Source organism: Procambarus clarkii, chromosome 22 (genome assembly GCF_040958095.1).
Source record: "Procambarus clarkii isolate CNS0578487 chromosome 22, FALCON_Pclarkii_2.0, whole genome shotgun sequence".
NCBI lineage: Eukaryota > Metazoa > Arthropoda > Malacostraca > Decapoda > Cambaridae > Procambarus > Procambarus clarkii.
The window spans coordinates 24,060,344-24,072,432 of record NC_091171.1 but is presented as its reverse complement, the minus strand read 5'-3'; the positions used below and the strand labels follow the sequence as shown (position 1 = coordinate 24,072,432).

The window sequence follows — 12,089 nt, the reverse complement described above, 5'->3', positions numbered from 1 at the left end:
CCGATTGATGAAGATTAAGCCACCCAAAAGATGGTACGGGCGTGAATAGCCCGTAAGTGGTGGCCCTTTTGAGCCATTACCAGTATCAAGAGCTGATACTGGAGATCTGTGGAGGTGCGACTGCACCCTGCGTGACGGGAGATGTCTCCCGTCCCATAATCACTGATAGGTAAGTACTGATATAATAGGTAAGTACCACAGACGCCTCCCAATCTTAGGTCCGTCACCTGAAACAAGTCACATAAACGCAATTCGTGTATACACGATAAATAACAACAAATACAGTACTTGTATACACTTGGACTGAATTCTTGCGATATTTGAGATAATCATCAGCTAGAATACGTTTGTATTAGAAATATATTATGAATGCATTTAATTATCCCTTTGTCTCTGGTCTATATAATGTTTTCAGTCTCATCACAAGGTTAAGAGTCCACAGCGAAGGTTTACATCACTTTCAGGTTGCGTGTGGCTAAACAAGACTTTCTGAATACACAAAGTTTTACAGACATCCCAGCAGTGTGTGACCACTTGAACATCGAGTGAATACACTGTCATACCCGCATGCCCAGACCTGCCAAGCACCATTCACTCGCGAGTAATCCCACAACTTCCAGATAAGGCAGTAGGCTGCCAAAGTGCCCTAGCTGCGAGCACTTTTGGTTACGATATACCACCATTACCTAGTAGGGGTGACGACGCTGGTAATCTCCTGGATAAATGGCCGTTGTGGTGGGCCGCGTATCCGAGGGAGGGTGGAGCGAACGGTCTAGTGGCACACTCCACACCTCGGGGGGGAACTATTTCCGACCCGATGGACACTAACACGACCACCAACCGTTCTCCGCGGCGGCCAGGGCGCTACTGCCACACTCGGGTCGCCACACCGAGGTACTCGCCACAATCTTCTTATCGCCCTCATCTTATCTGTGGTGCAGCACACAACCTTCGCTGGTCACACAGCTGCGCACCCTACCTGCACTCCCCCCACACTCCTGGCATCACTCCACCCCGACAACACCCCCTCCCCCTGGCCACACCACACACCAACACCACTCCACCTAGCCGCACCTCGTATATTACTGGCGGGACCAAAGAGCCAAAGCTCAACCCCCGCAAGCAGAACTAGGCGAGTACACACCACCACCACCAAGCACCTATACTTTACTACCAACGTGTAGACTCTAGCGAAATAGTTTGAGCGAGACCTGCCAATGATCCAACGTGACCACGTCCTGGTGACCGATACTGGAGCTGACGTCACTAATAGAAGAGTGAACAAGTTAAATCAAGGCTGGTTAGCGTCGCTATGCGGACACGAGAGTGTTGGAGACCAGCTCTCACTACCAGGACCTCATCCCTCTCAAACACGCTACTACAACCTCCCGTCGGCGCCGCCTCCTCAGCTACGGGCCCAGCCTACTGACCAAGGAAATGTACTACTGGCTATACCACGCACAGCCGAGGTGCTGGTCTCGGGGCCCCTCAAGACAACACAATAACGCAACGTACAGCCATCAGTTTAACGCTGCGTTACTGCGCAGTACTGCCTGGTACACCCCTCTGTAACACTTCCACCAGCTGCCTGGTACAGCCCTCTGTAACACCCCCACCAGCTGCCTGGTACAGCCCTCAGTAACACCCCCCACCAGCTGCCTGGTACAGCCCTCAGTAACACCCCCCCCCCCACCAGCTGCCTGGTACAGCCCTCTGTGACACCCCCACCAGCTGCCTGGTACACAGACTACCGGGTACAGCCCACACGAGGGCTGAAGACCGGACAGACAGCCACTAGACAACCCCCTATGCTTGGGAAGAGTGGCATCAAGACAAGAAGGATCAAAAGCGTACACATAGTGGAGGACCAACTGGACACCGCCTCGGTAACCCTACTGCTACTTGCTCTATTCCAATTAGTCCCAGCAGCTATAAAAATAGACTATCACTGGCAAATGCAGCTGAAAAACTGTTTCCAATTAGCACTTATTCCCAGAAAGTCTAACAGTTGTAAATTTAACCTAATCGTGGACTTGGGATTTGTCTCCAAGTCCAAGCTTTAAGTCAAATACTAACTTACCCAAGCTTTAATGTCAGTATTTGATTTATACAGCAAACGAACCAAACGACTGGGTCAATGTTTCATGCGGTGTAACAAATAAACGCTTTTCCTAAAACGTTTATAATATAATCATATATTGTGAGGTTCATGCACAGTTGGGTCTAGATAGGGTAAGGTGTCTTGATTACGGTAATTTAGGGCGTGTTTACACCAAGTCTAATGTGAACGAGGCCAGTCTCGAGTCACAGCTCGAGAACACGGGTCAGTAAGCGAGATAAATCAAGCGAACTCTTGTTAAAAAAAAATAGTACAAATCCGAATTTGACTTATGAGTTGTAAACCTAATGGACCTTTATTTTCATACTGGACTGATACCTCATACTTAACCTCTGACCAATTTCGAATATTTCTAGGTTTTGAGTGTTTATTTGGTGAGGGGGGGGAGGGTTTAAGGGGGAAGGGGGTTAAGGGGAAGGGGATTAAAGGGGAAGGGGATTAAGGGGGAAGGGGATTAAGGGGGAAGGGGATTAAGGGGGAAGGGGATTAAGGGGGAAGGGGATTAAGGGGGAAGGGGTTGTTATACTAAGTGGCCAACAAGCCAGGCCCAGAAGGAACGACACATCACGGAGACTTCACGACCCCATCCCAGCCAATATGGTCAGCCTCTCCGGGGAACAATAGCTGAACTGCTTACAGCAAACAGTTGGACGAGCGGAGGAGTAACACACGTTCTCTACACAAAGGCGGATCCACCCACCACCAGGAGGTCCCAAGATGTGTACCCAACGTGTCAGTCAGCCCTACTAGACAATGGCCTAGTGCAGCGGTGGGTGTCCTAACAGCTTTGACACTATCTGGCACAGAATGCTTCAAAATCAAACGTTCACTGTGGCAACACTTCCGTCAAAAGGCTTATCGACCGCCCAATTTTACTCTCTCTCTCTCTCACACACACACACACACACACACACACACACACACGGCTGCTAGCAGCCACGTCATAAATACCAGTATATATTTATGATAACTGATCATATATATATACAGGTATATATATGATCAATTATATATACCTGCATATATAATTTATCATATACATAAAGTTAACCATAGCAAAGTTATCTATAATTTATCATATAAGTTTATCATAATGAACATAAATTCTTGTACCTAGATACCAGTACTTGAACCACAGTTAAGGTCCTTGAATTGCATATTTATATATTATACCTCTATAATACAAATTGTTGTGTTTATTAGTATGTGAATATTGCCTGTTGTAATTATAGAACTAGACTGAACTATGTACATGTTAAGATCCTTGATTTAAACAGAACCAGTGTTCAGTTATAGAACAGTTATAGAGTTATTTAATCTTATCCTCGTATAAACAGTACAAGCTGATGTGTTGAATTGTCTGCAAGTGGATTGTAGATCTTCAATCAACTTCACCATTCACCCTCAAGGACCCACCTGCCCCTTACAGCCCACAGTCTGTCATTAGGACCAGAGGAGCTACGATTTACAATCCTAGCTAGGGACTTTAGTTGGATTCATTTTGCATAGTAATATTTAATTTAATACAGTACAAGTCCTAAGTAGTTCTCCTCATATATTAATCCCGGCAATTTTGCCACAATCAGGACGAGTTCCCCGTTCATGCTTTTGTTTCTTTGTCATGGTTCATCTCCCGATTGATACCTGGTTGATGGGGTTCTGGGAGTTGTTCTACTCCAAGCCCGGCCCGAGGCCAGGCTTGACGTGAGAGAGTTTGGTCCACCAGGCTGTCCACTACACTCTGCGTTAGCTTTTTGTCGAAAGATGTAGGTGGTAATCCTGCAGACTTCTGTTGTTGCTCACTAAGGACACGAAACAAATAGGAAGAAACTATATAAAAAAGGATCCATGGTTTACCAATGCCCCGAGGGAAATACACCAAGCAAAAGGACTTAGATTTCTTGAATTGAAATAAGTTTATTGTTGTAAAATACACGCAAAGGGATAAGGTAGCTCAAGCTATCCTCACCCCGTTCAGTACATCGTGTTAGTACATACATAGACACACATCACAAACAATAAACATATTACCGAACATTCTGAGAGATAAACATATACATTTCCTCCTTTTACACAAGTATGGATTTCTCGAGTGATTTAACTCTGGAAGCCAAGTTTCCTTGGTGATTGCGACATGTGTCAAGCCAGCAGAGTAAGGTGGTGAGGGAAGGTAATGCACGGATGCTGAGCATGGTAGCGGGGAAGAGAGACTGTTATTGCGAAACCAAAGAGGAAAGAGCGGACCGAACAGACTCCATTTTCCTGAACTACACAGAGGCTTAAAAATTAAAAATAAAGATATAGGCAATAATACACGAAACTTGGTACAGTGGGTGAAACGGCATCTGAAAAAAAAGAGTAAAGTCAGAGGGTCGTGGTGCAAGATGAAACGTCTCCGAGGACAGCTGTAACAAAGGTCTGCTCTGGGGCCAATTCTTCCCGGAGGCGTATAAACTTTTAGAACCCGAGGAGTGCAGTCTTACGTAGTCTTACATGTCAATATTTATTTAGAATGTAAAGCTGATAGCAAATGACAGGACCAGACGGCGATTTCAAGAAACCGTATCAAGATTTAGACAGGTTGCAGGCTTGGTACAAGAAGCGGTTCCTGGCGCTCAATCCCAGCAATGAAGATGGTTGGTGGAGGCTGGATTGATTGATTGATAAAGATTAAGCCACCCAAGAGGTGACACGGGCATGAATAGCCCGTAAGGAGGCTGGAGGCAACACTGTACCTTTAAAGCCACCGTGGCAGGTGTGTGGACCGTGGCAGGTGTGTGGGGGAAAGCAGCACTCTGCAGTACACATGACCCCAACGTCAGGTTCCTCACGAGCACAAAACCCGGAAAATACAGACAGTGCTTACAGGGTGAAGCCTGGTCGAGGACCGGGCCGCGGCAACGTTGAGCCCTGAAATCACTGCAAGAGGGTAACCAAGCATTAGGCCTGCCTTCAGGAATTTGAAATGGAGGCATCCCGGGGACACCACGCATGTGAGACCAATCCTTGAGCATGCAACGTCAGCGTTAAGCTCTTGTCCAAGCAATCACCAAGCCAAGAGGAACTTGTAGAATGTTTTCAGTCAGTCAGTCAGGGATTGGAATCTAATCGGATTCCCTACTGGATTAAAAAGTAGATATAACAAAGTTAACTTATAACAGACGACCGAAAAAGATGAGACAGCATCAAGAGCTGGAGCTCAACCTCCCCGATCTCACCTAATATGCCCCCGACACGCGTGCAGGCGTGGAGAAAAAAAAGCAATAAAAGAGCAAGCAGGAAGATGAACAGGCGACCTAACAAGAGAAGGCCTATACATCATAAAGAAGAGAAGGCCTATACATCATAAAGAAGAGAAGGCCTATACATCATAAAGAGAAGGCCTATACATCATAAAGAAGAGAAGGCCTATACATCATAAAGAAGAGAAGGCCTATACATCATAAAGAAGAAGCAGTGCAACAAATCTCAGACGACATAGGCCTATAGTCGCCAAGACCAGAGCCTACAACTCTTTAACTAAATAATAGTGAACAGGTTGAAAGATCTGGCAGAAATCTGGCACCATTCGTTAATGCATTAAAGCGGAACGATTAACAAGTAACCGCTTTATTATATATATATTATATATATATATATATATATTATATATATATATATATAATATATATATATTATATATATATATTATATATATATATATATATATATATATATATATTATATATATATATATATATATATATATATATATATATATATATGTCGTACCTAGTAGCCAGAACTCACTTTTTGGCCTACTATTCAAGGCCCGATTTGCCTAATAAGCCAAGTTTTCCTGAATTAATATATTTTTTCTAATTTTTTTCTTATGAAATGATAAAGCTACACATTTCATTATGTATGAGGTCAATTTTTTTTTATTAGAGTTAAAATTAACGTAGATATATGACCGAACCTATCCAACCCTACCTAACCTAACCTAACCTATCTTTATAGGTTAGGTTTGGTTAGGTAGCCGAAAAAGTTAGGTTAGGTTAGGTTAGGTAGGTTAGGTAGTCGAAAAGCAATTAATTCATGAAAACTTGGCTTATTAGGCAAATCGGGCCTTGCATAGTAGGCTGAGAAGTGCGTTCTGGCTACTAGGTACGACATATATATATATATATATATATACACACACACATATATATGTATGTATGTATGTATGTATGTATGTATGTATGTATGTATGTATGTATGTATGTATGTATGTATGTATGTATGATAGGTCACAGAGGTCATGTGCGGGGTACCGAGAGCTGGAGCTCATTCCCAGCAGGTAAGAGGTAATGAGGTAAGAGCACCATTCTCATTTGTGTAAGGAGTTGCTCACACACTTTCACCCAAACCTGCTCCTCCACCCCAACACTACATCCACTTCCAACACTCGCCTCCTGCCTCCACCCATCCACACACCCGCCTCCACCCATCCACACACCCGCCTCCACCCATCCACACACACACACACCTGCTTGCTTCCCTCCCCAAACACGCACGTGCCTCTCCCTTACACATCATTTAGCCCACCTACAGTTTTAAGCCAATTCACAATCGACTTGAGAATGGTCCAGGACGGACCGAAACGTCGTTGTCCCTTCACCTTCTAGTGTGTGGTCTGGTCAACTTACTTTAGCCTCATCGCCTCATTTTAATTGTGATATCATATTGTGACTCATCGCCTGCATTTTAAGCTAATGTTAACACTGTCTGCCAGAAGCGCCTCTTACTTAGCCCGAAACAAGCGAGTTATAAAGGGCGCTTGGCAACTCATGTTGTATACGTGTGTATAGAGTATTTTTAAACATTTATTTTCACACACATCTCGCCAGCGCCAGCCAAAGGCAGCAAAGGTTCTTCCCCGAGACCTCATCGCTAACTCCATACAGCCAAAGCGTTTCTACCTCCGGGATGACCTCACGCCAGACCTCTTCCCTGAAACCCACTTCAAGAGGATATCATCAGCGGCATATGCCAGGTTAGCAGCACCGCTCCTGTGCCAGTCCATTACGGGCTCACCATAGCCCGTGCTACTTGGAACTTGTTCCGAGTAACAATCTATAACAACAACAAACAGTCAGGTTAGCCAACATAAGAAAGGCCTTCAGAAACTTGTGTAAGGAATCATTCAGGAACTGGTATACCACATATGTCAGACCAATTCCTGGAGTATGCAGCTCCAGCATGGAGTCCGTATCTCGTCAAGCACAAAGACTAAATTTGAAGACGGTTCAGAGGTATGTCACCAGACTAGTTCCCGAGCTGAGGGGTATGAGCTACAAGATTACGGGAACTAAACCTCACGTCGCTGGAAGACACGAGTTAGGAGAGACGTGATCACCACATACAAGATTCTAAGAGAAATTGATAGGGTAGATAAAGCCAGTTTATTTAACACGGGGAAACACGCACTAGGAAACACAGGGGTGGAAATCTAGTACCCAAATGTAGCCGAGACGGTGATGGAGACGCATCATAAAGAACTTTTTTTTAGTGTTAGAATAATTAAATGATATGCATTAGGAAATGATGCTGTGGAGGCAGAGTCCATACACAGTTTCAAATGTAGATATGATGGAGCCCAATAGCCATCTGGTTGTGTGTGGAGATTATATGCGCCTTGATGGAGCCCTGTTGCTTGTGCATTGTTGCTTGTGCATTGTTAATCGCCTAGAGAGACGTTGTTGTCTTGCCTATATACTTAGATCTTTGGGGCTGACAGTCCCCAAGTGGGCATGTGAAGGCATAGACCACGTTAGTCTCTTAAGGGCGTTCTGTTTGGTGTCTGGAGAGTTTTTCATAAGTAAGTTGGCGGTCTTCTTGTTTTTGTAGTAAATTGTTAATTGTATCTTCTAATTTGTGTGTGTGTGGGGATAACGTTCCTAACAATAATATCGTTCAAGACACTTTCCTGCGTTTTATGAGCTATCATTGATAGGAACGGTATCCCCACAGACACAAATCAGAAGGTACAATTAACAATTTACTCCAGAACCAAAAAGACGGCTTAACCTGACGGAAAAACAGGTTAAAGCCGTAAACTAGCACACTTAAATAATAAGCGCTGGCCCCGTTAAGCGAGAGCTCGCTAAATGAAGCTGTTAACAGGAGTAAAAACCTGGCGCCCCTCCACAAGACGCAACTGACCACAGTTGGCTTCTGCTTAACAAGGATGAACTACGTTGCAGCGATCAACTTGCACACAGCAAAACAAAATATATTTTTAACAAGTTCCTAAAAAAAATTATTCTGCTGTTTCCCAGAAATGACGAACAAATACAAATTCTACAGATGGACACTCAAAGGTGCAAGGACACACTGTTCTTGCGCGTTGAGCGACGCCGACGGCTCAACTGACGCCGACGCCCCCACAACGTTGCTGGTCTACCCACCGTTTACTTTCCACCACAAAAGCCAGTTGTATAGCTAGATAACTTAACTTTCCAAATAAGGTTTCATGTGCAAACAAGTTTTTAAGTTTGTGGCGTGAACTCAGACCTAAGAACAGGCAGATTCCATACACCTCTGGATATCCTCTTTGAACAAGAAAAAGAAAAAAAAAATACTCGTCCGGGAACTTCCGTCTATTATTAAGCCGATTCAAAGAGGCGGAACCAGAACCCCTCCCCCCCCACAACCCCCCATAGCCGGTCAAAAACTGGCCACCAAATCGTACTGACCGGTCAACCCCCCCCCCCCCCCCCCACCAAACACAGCCTAATGAAAACGGCAACACCCACCACCAAAGTTACCATGCGGGCAGACCAGCCAAGACAACTTTCCATTTCACGCCGAGCCGGTACAGTGGGTCGACCAGCCTGTTGTTCTCTCGATTCGCCACAACGTACAAAATCCACCGTTCTAACCAAACCAGCAACGCACGAACACAAACCACCCACCTAGCCTAACCAACAAATGCTGAGAAAACGTGGATATTTTGCATAGCACCAAGTAATGCTTACGTTGGGGACCATAGTGTGGACACGGCAGTGACAGGTAGGGAACACGGGCCCCCCGGGGGAACACGGACCCCCCCCCAGGGGAACACGGACCCCCCAGGGGAACACACAGCACCGCAAGAACTACTGAACAAAACACGTCATACTTGAACACCAACTATTATCACTCGCGATTGTTCAACATACTCTCCAGGTTTTCCAAACTCTCGTAAATTAACCACTGACCAGCTGCTTAACTTGTAAACAAGAAGCAAACACTGCGAAATCAATGCAAAGTGTATACGAGCACTGACCGGCAACCTAGCAGCTGCTTTTATTTTCGTTTGATTTGTTTTGTTTTGTTCAATACACTGTCACGGACTAGGCTAAGTTACGAGCAGTTATGCTAGGTACAGTTAGTTCTGGTTCATCATAATAGGCCATTATATTTCTAGTACGAAATGTTTCACCTTTGGCTATCTAGCCTGTGTTATTAAATTCAAATTCTAAATTCAAATGTTTATTCAGGTAAAATACATACATACAAGGGGTGATACAAATATTGCTGAATTTATAGATAGAGCTAGTACATACAATGCCTAAAGCCACTATTACGCAAAGCGTTTCGGGCAGTAATTATTCGTTACATTACCCGGGATTCATGTGGAACAACGCCCAAAGAACCAGCATTCAAATAGCACACTACTCTACATAAATATGATCCAAATACCTGACCGGTAGCCGTATCAACAACCACATCACTGCTTAGTTTTTATGCACAGTCCCAGAGATCTGTCTTGGAACGAATCGCAAACCATTTTATTTTATATTATATGCACTGCGGGAGCTTCAAGAGCTGGCAAGCAAGACACAACGATGTTAATGACATCATGAGGTGCCTTGCTTCAGCTCAGTGCCCAGCAGAGAGAGAACCTCGCATCCTAACGGACCAAAACCCGGACGATCCCACACTTCGCCCAGATGGCATCACAATATACCCCTGAAAGAGGGACAAACAGCTGGTGGGGGACTAACCATGTGTGTATCCACCCTTGCTGACTCCAACACACACTCCGTGCTGATCAGGCAGTTGGGTACGGCCACCCACCGGGAAGTGCAAAACTCGATCAAGTACAGGAGACCAATACACCTTTGTTTCCAAAGCGTCCGAGACGCTCGGTCCCCTTACCTTCCTTACTTAGCTTGCGGTTACCATGTGATGATTTCGGGGCTTAGCGTCCCCGCGGCCCAGTCCTCGACCCGGCCTCCTTTTTGTTACACATCCCCAGGAAGTAGCCCGTAGCAGCTGTCTAACTCCCAGGTACTTATTTACTGGTAGATGAACAGCGGCATCAGGATGAAAGACATTTTGCCCATTTGCATCCGCCTCCACCGGGGATCGAACTCGAAACCTTAGGACTTCAAATCCCGAGCGCTGTCCACTCAGCTCAGGCTCCTCGTTGCTGGACTGGTCAACTAGGCTGTTGGACGCTGCTGCTCGCAGCCTGACGAATAAATCATAGCCTGGTTAATCAAGTATCTTTGGAGGTGTTTATCAAGTTCTCTCTTGAACACTGAGGGGTCAGCCAGTTATGCCCCTTATGTGTAGTGGAAGCGTGTTGAACAGTCTCGGGCCTCTGATGTTGATAGAGTTCTCTCTCAGAGTACCTATTACACTCTGCCTATTCTCTTATTATCCCTGGGGTAGGAGTGCCTTGGGCTCTCATACAATGGTGTGCCAGGCTCTTTGACATCAACAGAGACCCAAGAGCTGCCAGTTTCTTGTTTCAGCGTCTCAGTGTGGCGATCCAGAGGGGAAAACACCTGCTGCGTCCTCGGTTCCTGTCCGGAAGCGGAGGAGCTCCAAGAGATCCATAACCTTTAAACACTCATTGTATTAAGCAATGTACGACTTGTAACCTTTAAATATCTAATAAAAGAAAACAAAACACAAAAGGAAAGGGGGAGGGAGGCAGGACAAAAGAACATGGGAACGGCATTGGAGACCTACAAATCCCTTCTAATGCTTAGTGTGCGCTTTCCTCCGAGGCTATGGGTCTCCTTTTTCCAGCCAAAGGTGGTACCCTATTTCCCTATTTTATTAAAAAAAATGATTTTCTCCTGTTCATTAGTGAAGTTTAATTAAAATCAATCAACACTGTACAACTTGGATGCTTTTAATGCTTCGTAAGAAAGATTCCCGATATGGTATATGTAGTCCGGACTGGTTAGAAACATGTTCTAATTACCTACCCTTCAGCACCAACCACCCTGTGAGGTAGTCGCGGAAATCTGTGTACTCGTGGCCTTTTTTTTAAGGTGACCTGCTAGCTGACGCTCTGATCGACCGGATTGTTGTGTTTGATTATATATGTTTGGCGTAGCCATCACAGCCAAGTCGATCAGGTATTTCTTGGCGGTGCTGGTGCGGCGTATAGACTGGTTCGGTTCACTGGCGTCCTAATATGGGCGATGTAACATTATTCTAACCCGCGGGAAGAGAGAATACGTCAAATATCGTGAAAGAAACGTATGACATTTACAGCGTGTCGGCGCGCAAGTATTGCGCAACAGCAACATTCCTGAACGCTGATATCAGTTCAACCTTAATCCCGAGAGATAACACACAGATAACATGACCACTGTGTTCCAAGTTGGTTATCGCAGGCTGCAGCCACATATCCCCCCCCTCCCTCCCAGACTACCAGAGGTGCCACAGGCTCCAGTCATGTACCCCCTCCCAGGCTGCCAGAGGTGACACAGGCTCCAGTCATGTACCCCCTCCCAGGCTGCCAGAGGTGACACAGGCTCCAGTCATGTACCCCCTCCCAGGTTACCAGAGGAGACACAGGCTCCAGTCATGTACCCCTCCCAGGCTCCCAGAGGTGACACAGGCTCCAGTCGTTTACTCCCTCCCAGGCTGCCAGTGGTGACACAGGCTCCAGTCATGTACCCCTTCAAGTTCAAGTTCAAGTATGTTTATTGAGACAAGA

General features: G+C 45.5%; 1 protein-coding gene across 16 annotated transcripts in view; it reads right to left on the bottom strand.

Moving 5' to 3' along the window:
• LOC123757969 (smallish) overlaps positions 1-12,089 on the bottom strand; it is a 174,472-nt gene that overhangs the window by 107,923 nt on the left and 54,460 nt on the right. For 12 of the 16 annotated variants that reach the window (XM_045741983.2, XM_045742069.2, XM_045742126.2 and 9 more), the window contains exon 1: positions 687-881. The exons of the other annotated variants lie outside the window; for them this stretch is intronic. The gene's annotated coding sequence lies outside the window, so the exon portion shown is untranslated. Of the gene's footprint in view, positions 1-686; positions 882-12,089 lie in introns of those variants that run through there. 16 annotated transcript variants of the gene reach the window in all.